At 34.2% G+C, this 6,693-nt stretch overlaps 1 long non-coding RNA gene across 1 annotated transcript; it reads right to left on the bottom strand.

Moving 5' to 3' along the window:
* Positions 1-774: 774 nt before the first annotated feature.
* LOC113302873 lies at positions 775-3,836 on the bottom strand. The gene is made up of 3 exons (XR_003337153.1): positions 2,261-3,836; positions 1,533-1,617; positions 775-989 (listed from the first exon to the last, which is right to left on the bottom strand). It is a non-coding gene; the product is annotated as an uncharacterized LOC113302873 (long non-coding RNA).
* Between the last annotated feature and the right edge of the window lie 2,857 nt (positions 3,837-6,693).

Below are 6,693 nucleotides of genomic sequence, written 5' to 3'. Positions count from 1 at the left end.
CTAACCCCTAATAAGTAATATATTAACTATCCGGTTTAAACACAAAACATTTATTTCTAAATTGTCATTAGTTTAGTTTACATAACTTAACCGTAGAATAGCGGTATAAATGTTTCGTATCCATTTAATCATACTTATTATTTTTATCATTATATATCTTTCCTGAAATTTTAGTTAAGTACAATATGATACTGATTGGGAAATGCTAACTCTACAAAATTATTATATTTTTATTTTTATTATTAGCGTTGGTGGTTTCTAATTACTCTTACAAATATTGTTGAGTCCCAAAGATATTATTAACACTTATGTAATTATAGATTGTTGACCTTACGTATAAGTCAAGGTACTCAATTAGTTTATATGTGACTTTCAAAATTTATCAATAATACTAATCTCACTATTTTTCTAGTATTAGATTATCTACATGTTCATATTTTATAGATTAATTATTCTTAAATCCTTATTAGCTAAAGTTACTGGTGTATCCTACAATTTTTACTTCATTACCTATACAAACAACCAAACAAACAAATCAATCAATCAAACAACTCTTTTAATTATTGATAGCTTTTAGTGATTAAGATTTATCTCACAAACCAACCCAGTTCTAAACTAATCTATTTCACTAACTGGCACTGGCTAATTCTATATTTTCCCATATAAGATCTAATAGTGAGCTCTGATACCAACACTGTAGCGCCCTCAAAGCTAGCAGCTGACTTATCCAAGAGATTAACTAAATAAATAGGCACTAATAAACCAAATCATAAACTTAAGCATTCAATTATAAATCTGCTACAAAACTTAACCCAAAACTAACCCCGCTCAGAAATATATATACAAGAACTCCTCTCAAATGATACATATACAATAGTCATTTGGTTAACAAATATAATATGCAACATCATAAACATAGTCGAAGTTAACCAACTAATGAAATCAACTCCTCGAAACTTTCGCCGCGCAACTCTGATCTGTCTCTGAAACTGAAAGTGGGAAAGGGTGAGCACATCATTCCTCGAAGGGGTGCCCAGCAGGAATAACATTCAACTTTAAAGAAATCAAGAGCAAGATTTTGAAAACAATATATATTTTCCGAAACAACAAAGTGACTAAGTCACTGAAATAAATGAACATGTATATGGACAAACTTCTTCATCAAAAAATGTATATTATGGTTGTGCAATTCCGAACTCGCAAATCCACACCTAATCGTAAGTATTGATGTCGACAATTCCGAACTCGCAAACTGCCGACCAATATATCATAAAAGTTGTAGGTATAAATGTGAAGGAGCGTATCCTATATACCACAGGTGGAAATTCTTATTTCCCATAACAATCCATGACGACGACAAAACATTACAAGTCATTTCCATACCATGGAAAGATTACAAAGAACCAATAGAACACTCATAATACAAGTTGAACAATGTATGAAGTGCACAAATATACGATGCATGAGTTTATAAACATAAATCTTTGTAAAAGAAACAATAATGGTTTCAAAAGAGTTAAATGTATTCCCACCTCTTTTGATGACAAGCCACGCCTACCTCGAGATCCACGATCCACTGGTTCGTCCTTTGAATCGATCGTTGTTAATACAGACTAACTGTTAATCACACAAGAAGTCTAAGAATCTAGCTAAAAGGCTCACACAAGGCTCATAACATAATTTCATACAAGTCTCTCGTTACAACTGAACTGTCTAATGGTTCTAAGCCCATTATGGCATCTCATTCTCTACCTTTAACATAACTAAGAGTTCACTATTCCAATTAGGTTGATTTTATAGTCCATAGCTAAGTCTTATGAATATCTACAACTGTGTAGAAGAAGTCAAAGGCTAATTCAAACCATAAGTGTTCCAAAATATCTAAGGATATGTGGCACTAAGCCCAAGTCCACTAGACTCGGACCATTACACAAGTGTTGACCCAACTGGGTCAACTAACGGCCACTGATGGTCAAATGGTTCAACTAACAGTCAACGTCTAATCAAAGGTCAAAGTCCTGGTCAAAAGGTCAAACAGATCCAACTCAGTCAAAATTCACTGAGTCAGGTTTGGTCACTGAGCTAACTCAGTCAGATACACTAAGTCAGCTGAGCTGACTGGGATGACTAGCAGGCCATTGCATAGGCCAAAAACTCATATACAGCTTCATAATCTTAACCAACCTGATTCTATTCATTTTACAGAAACTATTCAAACCAACAGAATTCTATAAATCAAAACAACTGTAATTAAGCTTACCTAGAACTGCATTTGCAGGCTTTCACTAAGGTCACTGCCACAACAACATTACAATCAACTTCAGTTCAACATCTCACAAGTACACTTAAGTTCCAACAACAATAACACTACCAACAGCTAGCCTGAAATTCAACTGCAATAATAAATAACACTGCACATCCACTTCTATAACTTCATCTGATTTCAGTTCATTAGCCAAATGCACACTCCATAGCAGTAACTATCTTCACTAGCACAATCACTCACCGCCAACTTCATTACCACCATTTCTCCAAAATCTCATGTCCATTCCATGACAATTAAACCAAACTCTAAAGAACTTCAACAACAACACAATCTAAATCAATTCAGTTTAACTCTTATTCTCTGACATTCACCACAGCCCAACTACAACCTTACTTTCAATCCAGAATTGTTAAAAACCTCAGTCAATTCATTACATAAACATTACCATCATCACTATTCACCATTACTCTTTCACCTGTAACTCTATACTGCATCAGCAGCAATTTATATCACTTCAGACACAACAATCATACTCATTTTAACCAATTCTGCACCACCAGTTCAATACCACCAACAAAAATCCACATTTGTAATCTCTTAACATTCATCCAATCCAATCACACACTACCAGAACCTCTATCAGCTCAATTAAATTCATCAAATCCCAATTCTTGTTCAATACAACTCATGAACTCAATAACTAAAACAGTTCAAATCAAAATACTAACAACAAGATTATTTAGAGGCTTGCCCAAACACTGGTACCTTCTGAATTGTTGTTTCACCAACCACATCCACAGATATCCTAATTTAACCAAATCCAACAGTCTTCATCACCAGCTTTAGTTCATCCAAAACCAATAATAGCTCCAACACCTTCTTGCCAACAGAATTAAACCCTAGCCTTCATCTCTACCATTTATTCTCAATCCTCTTTAGAACCTTAACTTACTGATCCTCCGATAAAACCACTTTACATTTTCAATTAAACCACAATCACAACCCAGTCACTCTTCACCCACCAAAAACTCAGTTTACTTATCAATTCCACGAATATACAATTCAATCTACAAACCCTAGTTATAATTTGGGGAAGAACAGAACATAAACTCTAATTTCACCAATTCTTCACGAACAACTCTTATCAACCAATTTACTTCAACACGTTCCTCAATCATCTAAACCCAGTCCTCAAATCATCTTGTACATCACTAAAACCACTTTGAATTAATTCTCTAAGAAACCCTAATTTCTGATTCGACCATCTGAACAACTCAATAACGGTAATTAAACAACAACCCTCTTCTTATTCATCAATCAGAAACAGGATTCACATATCAATTCCACATAAACCCTAACTTCATAAATCACCTCTTCAATTTACAGCAACAACTCTACTCTCTTCATCCCGTTCTCAAAAAACCACAACATCATCACCATCTTCTACTTAATAATCTTCCCCACCTTATGCCAATCACAGAACTCCCATTCGATTTCTCTCAAACACGCAGAGAAGAAGAACATAAGAAGAAGAAGAAGAAGAAGAAAACAGAAGCAGAAATAAAGAAGAATGAAGAAGAAGGGAAGAGAATGAGCGTATCTGCTCGATGGATGAAGAGATAAGACCAAGAGAAATACTATTCCGCACACTCTCTTCGATAAGGGAAGTCTAGGTCAGCCTATATGCGAAAAAGACTATTTTTTTCCTTCAAATCAATTCGAAGATATCTCTTCGTCCGATGTCTGAATGACACGTTTAAGTAGTCCATTCCGCATAACTTTTTGAGATCTATCCAATAGTACTAGTTTTGTATCCAAATCGTTGTTAGATTAATTTCTATTAATTAGTTTTCGTGTTAAACTAATCGAGCTATCAATAGGTTAATCGTCTCTTGACTGGTCTAATAGCATTGACGAGCTTGAGGGCCTTTACAATTATATTCTTGATATAAATGGAGATTTTGAAGATTATCGGTAACATGATGAGATGCTCTGGAGTCTGGAATCTCATTACTATTAGTATGATGGTTCGGTGCAGCTACATATGTTGGGTAAGATTGAGCAGAAAAATAAGTAGGATTGGGACGAGGAGGAGTAGGCAGCAACGGAGTTTGGTAGGAAGTAGAACGCCATATGAGGTAGATTTTAAGAATCTAGAATTGAATAATACTTGTTCGCTACATACTTCTGTATAAGGATAAAGGCCATATATATACACCAATTGGTATTACAGATGTTTCTAAACATAATAAGCTTGTGCACTAAGACATACCATACACAGGGAAATACAATTAAGGAAGTACTTAGACTCCAAGTTTCAGCTAACAAACGTGTGAGCATTGGCATGCTCATCATGTATCCTTAACATCTTCCCTGCAAATTTAGCTTTTAGAACAAGCATACACATTCAATCTAACCCATTCATTCACACACACACATATATATATATATCCAACCTGCAGACCCACTAGCCATTGCTAAATACCACTTGCGTATGACCACTTACCTTGACAAGGATGCCACTTCATAGTTGTTTTCACGGCAACACACAATTCAAAACCAAACTCAAATTCATAATCAACCCATTCTTCTTGATCAATCCAGAACCAGAAAGCACTCGAGAATTTTCTCCATTCAAATTCTTTCATTATACCAGCTTTCCCATTAAATTCTGACAGTGTGATGGTGTGGCCTCCTCTATATTCGTCGTTGCTACATTTTTAAATAGTAATTTAAATCCTTTCAATATACCTGCTTGTGTACCATCAACATCATCTCTTTTGAGACATGATCTTCTATTCATCAGCCACATTCATTCCATGTTAACTTCACCTCGATTTATATACATCTTCTTGTCTTCTTCATTCTGATGTACTCGATTCATCAACAGCTTCAATTTCAGGTGGGGAAAAAAACAGAGAAGAAAAAGATTTCTCTTTAGATTGAATTTAGGGTTTTAATAGAAAAGTTAGTAAATAATCTCAAATTCTAGTTTTAGTCAGTCATTTACACATTTAACCAGATTCTGTAACTGTCAAGATGGTCAACCATGGTCCAGTGGCCAAACTCTAATTTAAAAAAATCGTGACCCAAGCGTATCTTGGTCACAGTTTTGTGACCCATGTTCAAAATATCCCTAGAAAGAATTAACAAAATCATTTCCCGAGTCCAAAGAGAATTTATCAAGCACTTCCGAAGAAACAACTTGGTTTTCAGAATAAGTTATGATTTCTAAATACTTTTAAGAACCTCATTTGATTGAGAACATTGGACGGAATGAAGATATATGATGGTAACCTTGCCACGAGATGTAATTGGAAACTCGTCGCTTCTTTTTAAGGTCCATTATTTTTTATCTTGCCATGAGATGGTAACCTAATCAAAAATATTTTCCCGATAACATCTTGATTAATGAGGTTGTTCAGGATAACATAGTAATAGTTTCTAATATCCTAATTAATTAAAGAATTAACCGACGAGGGAATCGAACACACATAATTATCCTTTAGGACTGAAGGTTGGTTTTAGTATCAGGATTACATTTGTCGAACCAAATAAAAAACCAGTTAACTTGTGCCAATCTCCAAAACGCAGTACGGTTTGATTAAGGTCATGCCCGTAATAATAAAATTCCAAAACCGCAATATTTTTTTTCTTTTTTTTCAGTGTTTGACTCTCGGTCTTCTTAATATTCGAAGTTCAAATTACAACTCAAGCGGATTAACATCCGGTAAAAAAACTAGTTGGAAGCCTAGCAACAAGCTGAGCTCCAACACCTTTTTGTAATTGGGAATTTAAAATACATGTTTTTAAAAAAAAAAATCAAAGCCTAAAGCTGGTTTTCTGATTGCAATAGTCTCAATGCTCGTTTACCTTCAGGAGCTTGATCAAAAGCCTCCATTTTCTTTTTAAATCAAAACCGTCTAGTCTTCCCTTCGATGGGCTTATATTTAAAAAAAATTATGAGGAAGAGAGAAAATACATATATGGAAAGTTGTCATCAAAATTAGTGCAAGAAGAGTCTAACACCGATATTCTAGATTGGGATAAGAATTTTGTTTTTCATTTTCCTAACTAATTCTTATATTTATATATTAATTATTTCATCAAATGATATCATTATTTACATTTTAACAAAGAACGATATGCGCGGATGTTTCTCGTGTACTTATATGTCGAACTCTCAAAATTTTCATTATTTTTTTTGCAGAAACTATTTGATAGATTGTCAGTGAAGAAAAAATATCTTATTTTTTGAAACTTATGGATCTAGTACCCGGGAAAAAATGTCTTAAACTATAAGGAAAGTTCGGCGTGATTGTGAGAGAAATTACGGGAATTAATTTGATTAAGTGAACTCAAAGTAATAATTGAAGGGTGGAAATTGAAGATAACATACTGAAATTTATGGGTAAAGGTATCAATTA

This window comes from Papaver somniferum, chromosome 8, assembly GCF_003573695.1.
Source record: "Papaver somniferum cultivar HN1 chromosome 8, ASM357369v1, whole genome shotgun sequence".
Taxonomy (NCBI): domain Eukaryota; kingdom Viridiplantae; phylum Streptophyta; class Magnoliopsida; order Ranunculales; family Papaveraceae; genus Papaver; species Papaver somniferum.
The sequence above is the reverse complement of the archived record's forward strand: the minus strand, read 5'-3'. Positions and strand labels throughout refer to the sequence as shown.